This window comes from Pinus tabuliformis, chromosome X, assembly GCF_031772625.1.
Source record: "Pinus tabuliformis cultivar Carrire ecotype Pingquan chromosome X, CPIR1, whole genome shotgun sequence".
Classification (NCBI taxonomy): Eukaryota; Viridiplantae; Streptophyta; class Pinopsida; order Pinales; family Pinaceae; genus Pinus; species Pinus tabuliformis.
In genome coordinates this window covers 1,667,269,594-1,667,288,867 of record NC_142308.1, presented here as the reverse complement: position 1 = coordinate 1,667,288,867, position 19,274 = coordinate 1,667,269,594, and positions in this window count along the sequence as shown.

Below are 19,274 nucleotides of genomic sequence, written 5' to 3'. Positions count from 1 at the left end.
TGGGTTGTGTTATATTCTTTCCATGTAGTTAACAAGGGGTTTGAAGGGCACCCGTAACCCCACTTTATGGGGTCTGGGGCAGCGCCCCGAAAAATTTTGGTTTTGGACCCTATGTTAGGTTGGGCGGACCCACCTATGGTTTTGTGCATGATTTTTGCACATGTGTATTGGACGCGATGGTTTTAGGTCCATGGTATTGGATGCTTCGGCATGTATAAATATGTATTGTAACACTGAAAGGAACATAATGAAAAATTAAGCTGGTAGTCTCCGTTTTGGGATCCAGTGGGAAAATCTCTATGTATATGTGTTTTATGTATTATGATCTCGTATTCTTTATTTTTCTGTGTTTTAGAATTCGTATGCAGGTAATTTCTGTACGGGGTTAAAACCTACAGCTGTCAGCCAAATGATACATATTGGATTTCAATCTGAGTGCTCTCCTTTGTGATGCATCCATGTGTTCAGGACACGAACCCTGAACTAGATAGAAGCGTATGTCGTTGTACCACGACTCAAGGTCCAAAAAGGTTTCCGATTCTTCATGCTCATACATCAGCGCTTCATTACTCCATAAGAGCTCCTCCTTGATTTCCCTTTGTGCATATTACACTCTCAGCGTTCTTGATTCTTCGGATGCCTCCCTTTGGTCAGCTAAGGCTTCTATCGCTAGCCTGCAAAGTCCCTGCCCTCAAACTATCTGTGTCAGCTTTATCTCCAGGTCGAACTCTTAAAGGGAAGTTATCTAGTTCCCTCTTCATTTACCCATTTCTTTCTGTAGGAAGAGGGCTCTTACAGTAGGATGGGGAACGATGACTTTGGTCTTGGCCTTTAGTAAGTAAGGGCAAAAATGTCTAACAGCCTTGAAAACTGCATAGCCCTATTTCTCCACATCTGGGTAATTTAGTTCCACTCCTTGGATATTTGAATTCATGTAGGAAATAGGGACTTCATTTCCATCATCATTTTTTTGAGTGAGAATTGCAACATATGAAAGGTTGGAAGAAAAGGTGTATAAGAAGAATCCTTTGCCGAAATCAGGGCTGACCTATGCAGGAGATTCAACAATGGCTTCCTTGATTCACCGAAATGCTTCCTTGGCTTCATCTTTCCATTTATACACAACGTCTTTCTTCATCATCAACTGCAAGGGACGTACTATTTCTACGAAGCCTGAGACGAATTTTCTGATGAAATTAATCCTCCCAAAGAAAGATTGCATGGCTTTTTTTTGGCAAGGGGCTGTATTCTCATGATGGTTTGTATTCTTTCCGGATCAATCACAATCCCATCTTTAGAAAGGATATGACCAAGTAGTTTCCCCTCTGTGACTGCAAAGATGCTCTTCTTCGGATTCAAAGAGATTCCATACCTTCGGCATCTTTCAAAAATCTACCTCAGGTGGTAAATATGATCCCTTCTGCGATATGAATACACAGTGATGTCATCCATGTACACCACTACTAATATGTTCATCAACCCTTGGAAGGCTATGTCCATAGCTCTTTAGAATGTGGCACCCATGTTAATGAGCCCAAAAGGCATTTTTTAGGTATGCGTAGGTACACCATTTGGTGTTGAAGGCTATCTTAAGCTGATCCCCATGAGATTCCAACACCTGATTATATCCTGAAAACCCATCTAATAGGGACAACATTTCAGAACCAGAAACACACTGAAGGATGTGTTCCATAGAAGGGATAGGATAGTTATCCTTTTGAGATGCTCTGTTCAAGTTTTTGAAATCAATACACAGCCTGATGTCTCCATTTTTCTTTCTCACTGGCACGAGATTGGCCACCCACCGGCTGTGTCTAACTAGGAAGATGATTTTAGCATCCAGCATCTTGTTCAGTTCTTTCTTCACCAATGGTTCTAGGCTTGGATGCATCTTACACAGATTTTGTTGGTAGGGCTTGGCCTTCTTTTCCAAAGGGATCACATGCTGCATAACACTGGTCTCAAAGGTCTTTATGTCTTCATATGTCCATGCAAAGACATCCTTGTATTCCTTAAATAGTTTGACAAATGCATCCTTTTCTTGCGGAGAGCACCCCAAGCCCAGATTGACATTTTTTGGGTCTTCTTATGTCCATGCAAAGACATCCTTGTATTCCTTAAATAGTTTGACAAATGCATCCTTTTCTTGCGGAGAGCACCCCAAGCCCAGATTGACATTTTTTGGGTCTTCTTATGTCCATGCAAAGACATACTTGTATTCTTTAAATAGTTTGACAAATGAAACCTTATCTTGCGGAGAGCACCCCAAGCCTAGATTGACATTTTTTGGGTCTTCTTCGGTCCCAAGGTTGACCGTTTCATACTTCATGGACAAGCTGTGTGTTTTTCAATTAGTCGGTTTCTTGAATTTATCATGCAATTCATACAAGTTCTCCATCCTAACCACTGATTTTGGAATCACATTGGGCTGATCCTTTTCCTCATCTTCCCTTTCATTCATAATCTTTTCATGCTCCTTTTCGTCAATGACTGCACTCTTGAATGTCTTCTTCTAGTGCAGGAACTCAAGGATTTGCTCATCATCTTCAAAAACTTGCCAATTCGAGATGTTATCAGTCATGGACGGTCTAAAAATCAATTCAACAGAACATTTATTTTTCTTCAATCTAAAATCAGGCAAAGGTTTAGTAGCCATATTAGCCATCAGATCAGCATCTTGGTTTTGGCTTCGAGGTATGTATGTAATATTAAAGGAATCAAAACTATCAATTAGATCCCATACCTTATGCTGGTACCTCACGAGGTGTGTAGAATTGCAATGTATCCTTTTCCTTACCTGATCTATGATAATCTGTGAGTCACCAAAAAATTTAAGATCTTTCACATTCATACCAATGGCTTTCTTCATGCCTTGCAGTAGGCCTTCATATTCTGTTATATTTTTGGTGCATGCAAACTCCAAATGACTGGCCATTAGATGTTGGTTCCCTTGCAGGTCAGTGAGAATATTTCCAACACCTGCACCTTCAAGGCAGTTAGAGCCATCAAAATAGAGTGTCTAGAATATTGCATCTAATGTTCGAAAAATGGTCTCCGTATGCAGAAGTTATGTCAAAAAGAAAATTGCCCAATAACCCTTCATTTTTTATTTTTTTCAAAAAAATTTAAAAGAGAATATTCCATAGAATATTCCTTGGAATATTCTAGGGAATATTCCCAAGAATATTCCTTTGTGGGCAGTGAATGGCGAGCTGCCACGTGGCAGGCCCAGAGGCTGCCACATGGCACAGGTGACATAAGCATATCGTTTGGATGTATTACCAAAATTTTGGAAGTCCGGTGGATTGAACCCATGACCTCTGTTCTATCATCCAAGCGCCTCACCATTGGACCACACGATAGTTCTTATTAAGGATTGTGGAGAAAGCTTATTTGAAGTTTCAAGTTTGTTTAGGCGAGGCCCGAAGGGAGCCAGCCCCCATACCATGTGACCCTCACCCCATAACCGTGGGTCTAACTTAAACCGTGGAACTCAAAGTTAAGCGGTCCACCGTTTTGTTGTTATACGTGCTCACATATACGCCATAAATGGTTTAACACACAGTTAGCACCAGTTCAATCGAAACCAATGGCACATAATCCGATGTAGAACCGTCGGTGTTATCGGGAAATATAGTGTCTATGCAGAGCTGCTAGTCCCACTAAGACTGGTAGCTATCTTAGAAACAAACAAACTAAAACTACTTTCGTTTTCCTTTATGATAAGTAAATAAGAGGGGAACAAAGGACACCAACCTCTGTCTTGCGCTTGGTTCCTCGCTCAGTTCCTCTCCCTTCTTCTGACAGATCCTTGCCGCTCCTCTCTCGTCAACACAGCTTCAAATATTACCTGTGGAATACAAGCAGCATAATACTATCGAAGAACAGAGATCTACAATCATAAACAATATAGGACTAGATGTATATTGACCACACAAAAGCATATATCATCAAACATACAAGAATGTGGAGGAAAACTTGAATAGCTTTATTAATATCAAGAATGAGCAAAGAGGATTACAACCAATTGTTCTGACCCAACGTCATCCTCTCAGCAAGAAGCCCTTCTTCACCTCATGAAAAGCTTAGATCACCCAACACTATGATGTTGCAACAAGAAACCAACAACACTTCCTTACAAGATACAAAATTCCAGCCTTTGGATCTCTGGGATGAGGGATCTATATATAGATGTTTGCAAGGGGGGTTAGTCAGCTTTTGGGATTTGATTAGTGTCCTTTCTCTGATAGTTCTTGATTTCACTTGGAGAATGATGAGCTCTTACTCATCCTTGGGCAAATTCAGAGAGGCAAGTGTCACAGGAGAAGTTTCTGGAAGATTCCATGATCCTCCACCTCGCATACTGCCTCTTCCATTTGTCCATTCTCACCCATCGCACCCCATAGAAGGGCTTTTCAGTATGCATCGCACCTCCCATGTGCATTTAGGTGGGATGCATCGCACTTTGACCATGGAGCAGGTGAGATGGTCCAGTTTTGACCAGTTCTGAGTAGTTTCTCATGGAGAACTTCTGGGAGATGATGTAATCAGCTGACCATTTTCTTTTAGGGGATGGAACAACAATTTTAGGGACTTAGGAGCCCTTGGTTTATGGACATATATGATTGGGGTTGCAGTGCCCAAAAATGTCTATAACAGTTGCCCCCTAAAGCATGAGGTCGTTAATCTTTTGATGTCAGGTGAAATGCTTTATCATGAGGATCTGAAGTTTTTCGAGCTAGAAGGCGACCTGTAACAAGATAAAATACAATACATTATCTTCATAATATTTCCATGATCTGGCTGAGTCGGGCATTCCCATGCTCAGCTTTATAAATTCATTTTCATGTACATAGGACAGACAATCGTCTGTGTGCAGACTGATGATTCTGATAGAGCCATCATCCCTTAGGTTGGATGATTATCTATACAGCAATGATGTACATTTGATGTCTTTATTTTCCTGAATATATATCGCGGCCCGGATGGATGAAACTAGATCCGGGGTCTTCAATCTCATTCAATCTTCACTCAAAGTACAAGTCGATCCATGTGAAAAATGTTCTGGAGTCGAACATGGAAAGACATCGCCTGATTACTAGCCAATGATGTAAGATGTTAACAGGCACGAGAGGAATCACCGATAATGATGATGACCCTCAAGGTACTACAGTACAATTCGCATGGTGTGAAAAGGGACTTGGCGTCGAACATCATGCAAAATCTTTCTGTCGAAGGCCAATGATGTAAACCTGTCGCCGGAAGTGAGAAACTTGCCATTGAGGCATGCAAACTTCAAAGTACTGAAAGGGTTGTTCCTAGATCGACTTCCTGGGTAATGAGTTGATGTCGACAAGAAGCGATCCGTCATAGGAGGGCCTTAATGAATCCCACATCTATGACACAGAACGGAGCAAATGATTTTAATGGAGGTGAAAACGATCTGATGATATAAGGTTCAGGGTGGCGGTCATGAAAGGATGGAGCGTGAATGTATTGCAGCAGATGAGACACAGGTGAATTCTCTTAGCGACTTCTCTTGAACATACCGGCAACACTGACATGATGGATTGGTAGCATTAACCCCAAATGTGGATGGTGTGATGGACCAATAGTGATATGACCAGTGAATGGAACAACCCAACCCGACTCGGATGCGGAGTGAAAGTGTCATGTTCAAGAGCGACTTGCTACCAATAAAGTTTCTTCAAGTTTTCTTCCCAATTTTTCCCCAGTTGACCAGTACCTCTTTATTTTTGTCAAGCTTGAGGAGGATAACATGTGCTTGTTCTATAATTTTCCCTTCGGGAAAACCCATCGCTATGTTTTAACGAGCCTAGCGATAGTGAAACTCGTTCTTGTCTGTATGGACAAGTTTGTCGCTATTAGGTTTTAACGAGTTTAACGACAAAGACAACTCAGTCCTTTTCAATTTTAGAGAGTCTGAAAGGGACGTAAAGGAAACTCCAATAATCCTTTTTCATCATATAATCCCTTAGGTCCGAAAAAGTATAAAATAATATGAAATGGATGAATTTTCGGTAATTTTAACGAGCCGAACAAGACAAGCACTCGATCTTTTTGTGTAATAATCCCTCAGGTCCAAAAAGATTAAAATCTAGAGGAGGGATGGCACTTCCGGTCACTTTAACGAGATGGAGAGGCCAATTGCTCGGAAATCTTTTCATATTTTACAAGTCAGATGAAAAGAGCTTTAAAGGAGACTCGTTTTTCGAAGAACGAGTAATACATTCAGGTAGCAGCTAATTCCAGGTAAGGTTTGGAATCTTCCAATCAGGATCACTCTTCGCAGTTGTTCCTCAAAAGGGGTAAACAATCAAATGGAGGTGAATGATCGGCTAACACAGAGTGGAGGTGATGATGAGAACACGACCATGGCTCGAAAGCTTATGATAATACATTCACAATGGTTATTTATTGGAAGATGGTTCATTTTTGAATGAATGAGCTTAAACTCCGGGGGAAACATTTGCTCACTGCTTATGTTTAATTTTTAACAAGCTTGAACTCCACATAAAAACTGCTTGATGATAATGGTCATTGATTCAATTTCACCGTTAACCACTTTGTTCCTTCAAAGGTTGTACTGACTGTTCAATTGCTTCATCAAACCAATTAGAAACAAACAATATATATTTCAAAAATGAGATAAAACACTAATATTTTACTTGAACAACGTGAAAAGTAATTTAAAAGTGGTTTTTACCTCTCATTTTACCATTTCATTTGAACATTGGCTTGTTAGAGCTCTGGAGGTGCTTCTCCCCCTTGATTTTCACCAGTTGATTCCGAGAGATTCTATGGATGATTCTTGGCGCCGTCTCGACCAGGTAGGAGCTAAACCTAAGCTCTTCAATTTCATCATTTCCTTTTTGAATTCTGAGCATGTTTCCTGGTTTTTCTAAGCCCATGGGGTTTGAAAAATTCGCCTTGGATCCATCGCACCCTTTCTGTATTGAAAGGTGCGATGCATTCCAGCTTGGCCATTGGCCAATAGGGATGCATCCCACCCAGTACCCTACTGGGGGTGCGATGGGAGCAAGGAGGGAAACTTGTGCACAGTTTTTTCATGGAAATTTTGCCTCTTTTTCACCAAATCAAGATCCTGATTCTTCTCTTGTTTGTTTTCAGAGATTCATCGAAGAAAAATGCCTGTTACATGGCGAGAACGTGATCATGAAGAATAGGATATGCTTGCTTTACATGATTCGGTTACGGTAACTGCACTGCGAAACTGTGGCCTGTTCAAGTTTTTCCGCATCTCTAGCATGAGGCAACAAATCAACTTGTTGCAATATTTTCTCGATGCATGGGATCCTACCAACTAGGTGTTCCAGATTAGGGGCAAATCCATCCCCTTGACTGTTGTGGACATCTATTTTTTGACCAAGTTATCGAGGTGTGGTGCCCCTATTTCATTATTAGGTCCCGCCCATGGGGGCGAATCCGTGAGAGATTATATTCGTCGGTACTGCAGAGAGGGATCTCAACCAAGTAAGGATGGCAAGATCAATATCCGAGATGTCACTGTCAGGTCCTTGAGGACCATTCTGTTCACTTTTGCTAGACTGGCTGGTAGTGCGGCTCTTCATGTGGCCAACAGGTCTTATACGCAGTATGCCTTGGAATGCCTTGAACCAAAGGTGTTCAACTGGTGTGATGCAGTACTCTCTGTGAAGAAAGAACAACTGACCAAGGTAAAGAATAGAAGATTGAATAACTTTGGTTATGGTTCTATTTTGACTGCTTTCGCCTTGGAAAAGATTCCACTGATGCAGCCGCGGTACGTTTCACTTGGTTTACCTCCACCGACTGAGCCACGGATGCAGAGATGGGTTGACCTTATGGCCCGACATGCTGGTTAGTCCCAAGTTTCCTTTTCTGATACCTTCTTCGAGTGGTTCAACCATCAGGAGATGGTTTTTTCTGAGTATCCATATGCTGGTATGGATTTCTGGGGTGAACCGGATTTGGTGCTGCCGGCTAGCGAGCAGTGGGGTGCTATCGGTAAATTTTCTGACCATATCTTTGTTTATCATTTCTTTATATAATGTTCTTGTGCTTTCTTATATCAGGACTAATCAAAACTCATGTGCTCATGCAGATGTTGGACCAGTTTGGCCAGTAGTACGCCTGAGAGTGCCAGCTGCCGCTCCAGTAGGAGAGGCTGTGGGAAGGGCTATCCTTCACGACCTTGATGTGGCCAAGACTCTTTCATCATTACAGGATCAAGTCGAGGGCCTCACTCTTGGTATTCCAGACATGAGGACTGATGAGCTACCTCTGAGGTTGCAGCGACATACTACTGGCGTGCCGAGTCAATGGACTAGGCTTTTACGCATGATTGCACAGGCGGTGACTTGTTATCACCAGCATCATTAGACTAGGGTGCCCCCTAGAATTTTGAGTTTTGGGTCATCTGACCAATTTTTTCTTGGTTACAGAACATTATGTGTAAACCACAAACAGTTTTATATATATATATATATATATATATATTTGATTTTCGGAGCTTTATTTTGGTTAAGTTACATGATCCTAATGCAAATATTGGTGACATGCTTCCTTTTATAAATGTTGCAAATGTCTATCTAACACATAATTTGCCAAAGAGTCTGTTAATGTGTTTAAATTTCTGGAAATATACTGGTATTGAATATAATCAAACCGCCTTTCCAAAATCTTGACCCTTAGGAACATGCGATAGATAGCTGGATTTCAGACAGAGTAGATACTGGTGAGTTGTAGAATGACGAGTTGTGAGTCTAGCCTGATGACAAGTCGGCGTATGACATGTGTGATGGCATCAGAGAGGAGTTCTATCAACGCGCTATATTCAGCGATGTTATTTGTTGATCGACCAATACATACCCCTCTGAAACTTACTAACTCGCCGCTTGGATCAAAAATGGCCCAGGCCGCAGAAGATAGGTTCCGTGAACTACGACTCACTCCGTCGGCATATCCAAAAAATTATTCCAATAGGTTCGACATTTGCAGCAAGTGTAAAAAGTGGATTACTTGACCAAAACAATTACCCTTAGTGAAAACAAAAATGTAACAAAAGCATAGGGGTTACTACACTAAATCATGCATAGTAAAGCTTAAGTTACAACCCATTACGCGATTGCGCCAGTGGAATCCCTTCATAGTCCACTAACTCGTAGGCCCCTTTTGCTAATACACGTTTAACAATATAGGGGCCCATCCATAAAGACTTGAATTTACCTACTCCCAATTTATCGGATTCCTGGTCATAAAGTAAGACCAAGTCACCTTCTGAGAAGACACGGGGTTTGACATTCTTGTCGAGCTGTGCCTTGACTCGTTTCTTATGGGCTTCGTTAGCCAAAGCGGCATCACGATGGGTTTCATCCAATCGGATTAGTTCCAAGAAACAAGCCTCCTCTTCTGAAGTTCCGGGGAGAAGGTCGACTGCGAGTTTGAGCGAGGAGATTTCACACTGAACTGGTAAGATTGCTTCTAGGCCATACACCAGTTGAAAGGGTGTAAACCCGGTTGCATTCCTTATCGATGTTTGGTATGCCCACAAGGCTGAGTACAGGATCAGGTGCCAAATCCTTTTGTGGACTCCAATCATCCTTTGCAGCATCTATTTCAGGACCTTGTTGATTGCTTCAACTTGTCCATTGCCCTGCGAGTAATATGGAGTAGAGCTGTCGTGGGACAACCCCAATTTGGCAGCCATTTCAACCATCATGTGATTGCGAAAATGTGATCCATGATCTGTAACTATGGCTTGTGGAATGCCGAATCTGGTGACTACATGATTGAAAAAGAAAAGGGCAGTCGTTTCACCGGTGTTGTTTAATGCAGGCATCGCCTCGGCCCATTTGGTAAAATAGTCTACCGCGACTATGATATACCCATGCCCCCTGGTCGAGGTGGGGTTACATGTCATGAAATCTATGCCCCATTTGGCGAATGGCCCAACAACAACTACTGGCTACAGTTGTGTGGGTGGTCTCCTGGTTTTGCTATAGAAAATTTGACACGCATGGAAACTTCTGACTACGGTTATGCAATCTTTGAATATTGTTGGCCAGAAGTATCCTGCTCATAAAATTGTTTGCGCCGTAGTGTAACCAGATTGATTCCCCCCACACGTGCCTGAATGGCAATCATTCAGGACTTTTTCGGCCTCCTCATGGGTGAGGCACCTCCTCAGAACTGTATCGACACCACGACGGTAAAGCGTATCACCGACGATCATGTAGTCTTTTGATTGGTATCGAATACGTCTTTGTTCCGAGCGAGAGGTTTTAGACCTATATTTTTTGGTTTGGCGATATATGATTATATCTTCGTACCATGGATTGCTTGAAGATATCAGAAACAAAGATTCATCCACGATGGTTTCTTCGGATGTTTCATCGTTGGACGACGATGGGAGATCGCATATTAATTCCAAGAAAATCAGGGATTTCTTTGATTTGGATTTTATAAATTCCAGATCAAACTCTTGAAGAATTGCTATCCATTTTGAATATTTTCCCCCCAGCAACTATCGTGACAAGATATAAGTCATGGGGTTGCAATCCGACAAAATGGTAGTTTTTCGAAAGAGGACATAGTTTCGAAATCTCTGTATCGCTTGAACAGCTGTGAGAGTCATCTTTTCAACGTAGGAATATTTGTTTTCTGTATCATTTAAGTTTCTACTCAAATAATATATAGGATGTTCCATTCCATTGTCTTCTCGAACTAAAACCCTTGTGATGGTTTTATCTGCTGCAGCCAAATACAGGTTAAAGTCTTTTTGATAATCAGGAGCGTACATTAATGATGCTTTTATTAGGGATTCCTTTAAAGCATCAAAGGAAGCTTGTGCAACCTGATCCCAGACAAAGGGTACTTCTTTTTTCAATAGACATGTATAACCTTTAGCAAGTTCGGAATAATCTGGAATGAACCTCCTCAGAAAAATTGCTTTCCCTTGGAGTTTCTGAATCTGAAGCAAATTTGAAGCTGGAGGCAAATTTATGATTGCCTGAACCTTACATGGGTCGAGATGAATCTCGTCCTTTGAGACTACAAAGCCAAGCAAATGACCAGAACTGACACAGAACACACATTTGTGTGGATTGAGTCGTATCTTGTAGTGGTGGCAACATAGAAATATCGCTCTTAAATGTTGTGGATGATCAGTCCACTTTCGCGAATGAGCTGGAAGATCGTCCAGATATGGTTGAACGATGTTTTTGATGTCATGGAAGGCATAATTCATTGCCCTCTAAAACATTTCCCCTGCATTCTTTAAACCAAATGGTAACTTGCGATATGCAAATGTGCCCCACAAACAAATAAATGTAGTCTTCGACTGGTCCTATGGGCGGATATTTATTTGATTGTACCCGGAGAATCCATCCATAAATGAAAAGATTTTACATCTTGCGCATTCATCAATTATCTGGTCAATAAAGGGTGTAGGGTAGTTGTCTTTTGGACAAGCTTGATTTACATCCCTATAATCGACACACACTCTAATCGTTCCTTGTTTCTTCATTACAGGAACAATATTTGATACCCAATCAGTTAGAGGAACCGGGTAAATAAAACTAGCATGGAGAAGTTTTTCAACTTCTGCTTTGATGGCAGCGGCTTTCTTGGGGTGCACCTACCGTAGTCGTTGACGTACTGGTTTGACATCTGGATACATCTTGATTTCGTGTTCAACTATACTCGAGTCAATGCCTGGCATTTCATCATATGACCAAGCAAAGACATCTCTAAATTCGTGAAAAAGAGCTTCATATATTTCCAGTTCTGAAGGAGAACAACATTTGCCAACATAAATATTCTCTACAACATTTGTTTTGGTTGAGATATTTATGGCTATAGTCTCTTCAATATTGGACAAGTTTCGCTCGGAATCCACTGTGTTTACAGTATTTGATAGGAAATAAAAAACTGAAGGATGATGAAGGTCATCAAGAGTATCTTCTTGACAATCTGGAAGATGGGAACGATGGTGGCGATCTTCCCATGGCGCCCCGTCAATTATCATTGACTGAAAAATTCCTTCGTCTGTGTAATATACTTGCGACCAAGGATCTGAAGGGGTGCCATATTCCTTAGACCTATCTATCCAAACGCTTGATGAGCGTTGATTTGGGTTTGCCTCCCATGCCAAGAACATTGATTGCTACAATATTTCTATTGGGCTTGGAGGCAATACCTGCAGATGATCCATGCTAATATCGTTTTCTGAGATCTTTTGAATAGAAAATATCATATTGCAAGTTCCTACCGTGGCCACTTCCGCCAGATTGATTGGAGGTGGAAGGGAAAAAGTCCCCATTAATACTGGGTCTTTTAGTAGGCCTACTCCGATATTTTGAAGCGAATGGGGGCTTCCATGGATCATCGGAATGCTTCCCGTAACCTGGGAACTATTGGGGAAAAATGTTTGTTGGCTAACGATTGTAATTCCCCCTTGAAAGGGAAATGCAATCTTCCTGAAGTAGGTCAACACAACTACAGCCATAGCATATATCCATGGTCTTCCCAGTAGGATGTTGTAATCGAGGTTTCCGTCGATTACTTCAACATCTATTTCTATTGTTTTCCCCCCTAGTTCAACTTGCAAGTTACTTAAAATCCCATATTGGGTATATGTTCATCCATCAAATGCTTTTAATGTCGTCGAGGATCGTGACAAGGTTGGAGATCCTAAAGTTTTCCAGCAACTCATCGACATAATACATGTAGATGCCCCCTCATCAATATTTGTTCGATGAACAGTTTTGTTGAGGGCTTTCACTTGAATGAGGAAAGCTAGTTGGGTTGGTAACTGAGGATCATATCCTTTGTGATTAAAGGATACAAGATTAGAATCCTTTGGGTCAATCACACCTATTGCTGATAATAAAGCCTGCTTTTGGGAAGGGCAATTTTGCAGTACCTCAAGTGTCGACATAGCGGATGGCGATTGGGCCAGATCTTCCACTATATTATAATGTTGTGCTACTCTGGCACGAGGATTAAATGTCGACTTGTGTACTACTCCCTTTGTCGGTTTTATTGTTAGCTCTGGAATGATGGGTGGCACAACTTCTGTCGAAGTTGTTGTCGAACTACTAGGTTGATCTTTATCCTTGTTGTTCGACAGCTGTGGATTCCTGTAATCTTTATTCCTTGTCGTTATCAAAGCATCATTTTTGCTGCTTCGAAACTGACAACATTAGCACTTGGGATGGGGAAGCATTATCACTAGCAACCAGATTTGTTCCTAGGTTCAGAAACGGATCAGTTAATACCGCCGAGGTTTTTGAATTCTTGAATAATTTTTTAATCTCATCTTTATATGGGCAATCTTTTACCTAATGATCCTCATCACATATAAGACAAGGATGACTTGGTTTCTTATTCCCAGAAGGGTTTCCAGAAGATTTTTTAGTTGATGATTTCTCTTGTTTCTTCTTCTTCCCTTTGTTTTTCTTCTTGCCTCCTGGTTGCTTGGTTTCTTTGCCTTTGTCAGTTGAGACGGCATTTACTTCCGAGGTGAGAAGTTCCTCATTTGCATTTTGACTAGAAATCTTACGGGCCTTTTTAGATGTAGCCTTTGTTGATTTTGTGTTTGTTGTGCCTATCACGCCATCGCCAGCATGAGAGTCATTGTTCGATTTAGGAAGAGGAGGAATGGAAAATTCCGGTCTGGGAGCGTCACAGATTTTATCGTAGAGCATGCCAGACTGAGTATAAATCAAGTCTAAATATTGCGCACGAGCAATAACTTACTCTTCAGTGATGACTCCTCCCTTTGCCACATCTTCTATAATGGAAGGTAACAATGACTTGATAAACCATTCAGCTAAAAGCTGATCAGGAACGTACGTTTTTACCATTCTATGACGACGTCGCCACTCATGAATATGATCGGATATGTGAGTGGCCGTCGTTTGCTTGAAATTGGTACGAAGCTCTGTTCCCATTTCGTACCTTATAAGTAACTGAAAATGGGTTAAAAAGGTTGTGGCTAGGGTACTGAAGTTATCAAACGAAGCTCTAGGTAATTCAATATACCACTTTACTGCCAAACCAGTTAACGTTCTCTAAAAAGGCAAAGCCTAATTGAATCATTGTTTAGGGTGTTTGATGAACACCACAGATGAAAGGTCATCACATGACTCGACGGGTCTTCACCCGGATTTCCATTAAATTTAGGAATATATGACGGAAGTTTATGTGGAATTGCTGGCCACCAAGGGGCGTAAGAAATTGGATCGTTCGTTAGCCGATTTAGATCTGGTAACTCTAAAGTCGCCACGAAGGGCAACTGTTGATTTAGGTTTGGCGAAGCATACCCAGGATAAGATGGAATTGCCTGAGCAGTTGGTCTTTGCATACCGGCATAATGCATTTGGTGTTGGTAACTTTGGTAAGGTTGATGGGTATAACCATTATGGAATGGTTGATATTGACCGTTTTGAATATACGGCTGCCCATTATTTGCAAATATTTGTTGCTCAGATCCCTGGTAAGCTTGTTGGAATTGCGGTTGTTGATATTGCACCAGCCATGGTTGTGAAGCCATGTGTTGTTGTCCAATACTGGTTGTTTGACCAAGATGAGGGGTAATTGTACCCATTTGGGCCTGTGTCATTCCACTAGTGGGCGATTGTGGTTGAGTCACAGGGATAAGAGGTTGTTGCATTACAACCTGAGAAACCTGAGGTTGGCATAAAACAGGCAACACTTGTACTTGTGACACCATCACAATAGCTGGCGTAGTTGGTATATTTGACATAGGTAAACATTGTTGCATCGAGTATACAACTCTTAGCTGTTGAGGCAGTATCGGCACCCAACTGCTAGATGTAATTCCAGCATAACCTGTATTTTGTTGTGAACTCTCGTATGGTTGTTCTCCCGAAGGAGACAATGAAAGGGTATATTGCCCCCCATACGACGGTAACCCGGTACTCAAAGGAATGATTTTCCTTTGAGGATCGGATTTCCCAAATTGACACCGTGAAGGATCAATTTGTTGAGACTGAACACAAGAGCTCTTGGGTATTATTCCAGATGAACAAATGGGAACGGACCATACTGTCGAAATAGCCCCTGAGTGGGCCCCATCTAGCAATTGAGAGATAGTCAGGACAGTTGGTATGCCAGTGAACATTGTTGGAGCGACAACAGGAAGTTCTACCGTCGCTGTGTCAGATGACACAGTCCTAGATTTCGACGGTTGTTCAGATATTTCTAGTCTATCCGAAAGATTTCCTAGCGATTCTAGAGGAGCTTTCGATAACGGTAGACTAATTTCTGATGAAGAAGGATATAGGGTGATCCCGACTCCAAATTGTGATGGAGTACTAGATGGAGGATCCTCCACAATCTCTTCTATACCAATCTGACCAGGTGGAAGAGGTAGACCGTCAAGTCCGTAAAATATTTCTGGTTCCGAAGAAGGTATAGATTCTACAGCGAAAGATGTTTGGGGAATAACACCTTCCAAATCAGCTGTAGATGGAGCTAGTTCAGTAATACAAGTGGTTACCTTCACACTAGGATCATCTCTACTGTCCTTTGGTAGCTGCGGAACTTCTTCTGTAAAGGCAAGGATACCAGAAATGTTTGGAGTAACCAGAGTCTCCGATAGTGTCGGAACACTTGTTCCAACTTTACTAGGGGATTTTGAACCGGTTAAATGAGTTCGCTTTGTCCGTAACAGTTTTGATTCTGGAGACAAAGATGGTTGACTCGTAAGCCTCCGTGAACGACGTGGTTTCAATTGACTTTCTTCCACGATTGTGGATTACTCGATCAACTAAAAATCAAAGGGGAAATATGTTTCCGAATTAGATGAATTTTAGACGCTTTGACACAACTTGTTTTTTCAATTTTTAAGAGTCAAGAAAAAACAAAAGATGACTCTAGTCGCCTTCGATTTTTAATGAGCCTGAAGTGACAAGTGCTCAGATGGACCTTTTCTTTTAAGGAGTCTGAAAAGGAACAGAAGGGACTACTTTGGAAATCTAGACAGAAGGATTACCAAACCAATCGCAAAATTGTAGAATACTTTTTACGGTATGGCAGTCAATCTTCCCGAATGTTGTGTTCAGTGCATTGCGATCGATAGGGTGGCAGACACGGCTTCCTATGGATAAAGGATATCGCCTATTGTGGTCTCCCAATATATACTCGACGGTACGTGGGAGCACAAGTCCGTACTGGCACTTGTCATCTCAAAGTGGAGGAATCACCCAACCAGCAATGAAAGCAACAATTACCAGGCTTTACGACGCCGGAATACATCTCTAGCCTAGACTTGTAAATGTTGTGCGTTAGGTTCCAAAGCGTTTTTAGATTCATTAAATTTATTTTACAGTTGATCTTGCTTAAGAAATTTTCCTTTCAGGTTCACCACGTGATGTAGATATACAATTCCTAAAATGCAGTCTAAGATGATAAACAATCGTTTAATCTTCTTTTTGCAATGAAAATCCTAGCTACTGAAGAAAGAGGGATGATATTCTTTCAACATAGAGCAGAGAGCACACACTATATGCACTGTCCTAAATCAAACCAACAAATAGTCTAAATGCAAATGCACATGCAAGTATTTGTTTTCAACCTTCTTAATGTGTGAATGATAAAAAGAAAGCTAAGCGCAAATCTGAATTATTTTTCAAAGCGACATTACTAACAAGCTTCTTTTCAAGACAAAATGAAGACAATGACGACACTTTGCGATTTGGAATTGAAAACTTGCTTTCGACACTTGAAAAACTACTAATCCAAATCAAATACAAGAGTAACAGTGTAATCGACTATCAAGAACAATCAGATTCTCTTCTATGACTGAAAATGACACTTGCGACACTTCCAAATCAAGAAACGACAGTTCAATTACACTACTTCTTTGTAAAAGAGAACTGAAAATGGCTCACAATACATAAAAACATTTATAGTTCTTTGCACAATGGAGGCGGAATAATGGCAAGGAAGGGGGTTTCCAACAGAGGTATACTGACTACAGACAACAAAACTCATGAATAGAGCTGAAAAGAGTGAAGAAAAACCAAAGTCTGGAGGCAAAATTAGCCTTTTCTGATCAGCGCACCTGTTACACAGGGATTCCAGTATGCATACCACCTACAGCACATGGGAAGTACGATGCATACTGAGATCCTTGAAGAGAGGGTGCGATGGTACAGTGCGAGACTTTTGAAGCAGTTCTTGATCACAGTTTGCAGCACAGTTCGGGGATTTAGGCCGAGCAAGTGATAATCAGTAGACAAATCACAGGGGTGGATCTAAGGAGGTTACTAGAGCCACCACAAGGGCAATTAGGATGTTTACAAATCAATTGTTCAGTTTATAAACAAAACCCGGAGATAGATTGAAGCAGCATTGATCTACTTTGCACTTGCATAGCAAATGCAGTTCGAAGGCTAGCTGGCTTGATTTCAGGCTCCGTCTATAAGCTTATAAAACTAACAAATATAGAAAAGTAAACAAACTATTCGTTCCCCAGCAGAGTTGCCATTTTGTTATCAGGAAATCTAGTGTCTATGCAGAGCTGCTAGTCCCACTAGGACTGGTAGCTATCTTAGAAACAAACAAACTAAAACTACTTTCGTTTTCCTTTATGATAAGTAAATAAGAGGGGAACAAAGGACAACAACCTCTATCTTGCGCTTGGTTCCTTGCCCAGTTCCTCTCCCTTCTTCTAAAAAATCCTTGCCACTCCTCTCTCATCAACACAGCTTCAAAGATCACCGGTGGAATACAAGCAGCATAATACTATCAAAGAACAGAGATCTACAATCATAAACAATATAGGACCAGATGTATATTGACCACACAAAAGCATATATCATCAAACATACAAGAATGTGGAGGAAAACTTGAATAGCTTTATTAATATCAAGAATGAGCAAGGAGTATTAGAACCAATTGTTCTGACCCAGTGCCATCCTTTCAGCAAGAAGCCCTTCTTCACCTCATGAAAAGCTTAGATCACCCAACACTATGATGTTGCAACAAGAAACCAACAACATTTCCTTACAAGATACAAAATTCCAGCCTTTGGATCTCTGGGATGAGGGATCCATATATAGATGTTTGCAAGGGGGGTGAGTCAGCTTCTGGGATTTGATTATTGTCCTCTCTCTGATAGTTCTTGATTCCACTTGGAGAATGATGATCTCTTACTCATCCCTGGAAGAATTCAGAGAGGCAAGTGTCACAGGAGAAGTTTCTGGAAGATTCCATGATCCTCCACCTCGCATACTGCCTCTGCCATTTGTCCATTCTCACCCATCGCACCCCATATAAGGGCTTTTCAGTATGCATCGCACCTCCCGTGTGCATTTAGGTGGGATGCATCGCACTTTGACCATGGAGCAGGTGAGATGGTCCAATTTTGACCAGTTCTGAGTAGTTTTTCATGGAGAACTTCTGGGATATGATGTAATTAGCTGACCTTGTTCTTTTAGGGGATGGAACAACACTTTTAGGGACTTAGGAGCCCTTGGTTTATGGACATATATGATTGGGGTTGCAGTGCCCAAAAATGTCTATAACAGTTGGTTCATCAAACTTGGTCATATGTGCATTTAACACAACAGTTAACCAGCGGTCAGTTGGCAGAGGACTTGGTAGAGGCACCAAAAATTTGGTGGTCCCACCATATTTGGCGGGCCTAACTAGCCCTCCAACTTTAGCTAACTGGGAGTCTTTTCAGGGCAAACTGGCAATTCAATGAATGAGCCATAACTTTGGCTAGGAAAGTCCTTTTTGGATGAATTTTTTTTGGATTTTGGGTCTATTTGACCTTATGAAGCCATTGGCATAGGTTTCACATCCATTTAAGGTTGTTTGCAGGTGATTTTTCTTTGGGGAAGTTCCAGGAGCCACTAGGGCCAAATCAGTGATTGAGCTGTGCTAGGCTAGGTTCACCTATTTGAGGTGAAACAAAAGCCTATTTCTACTATAAGGAACCTTCTAAATCCAATGAAGGTGTTTTGAGAAGCATTTGGAGACTTCTAAAGGACGAGATGCTGAAGAGAAGTTTCAAGAAACCTAGAGCCATCCATGGGAGAAGGCCTAGATTGGGGATGCAGTGCTCATTTCGAGCAAATGAACAGTCATTTGTTTATGTCAGATATGTGCTGGAGATAGTAGCAGAGGTTTCAGAGAAATTTGAAGCATTCTGAAGGATTTTGTGCCTTTAAGAAGCTTAGGGAATCTTAGTGCACCTACTGAAGGAATCAAGTCCA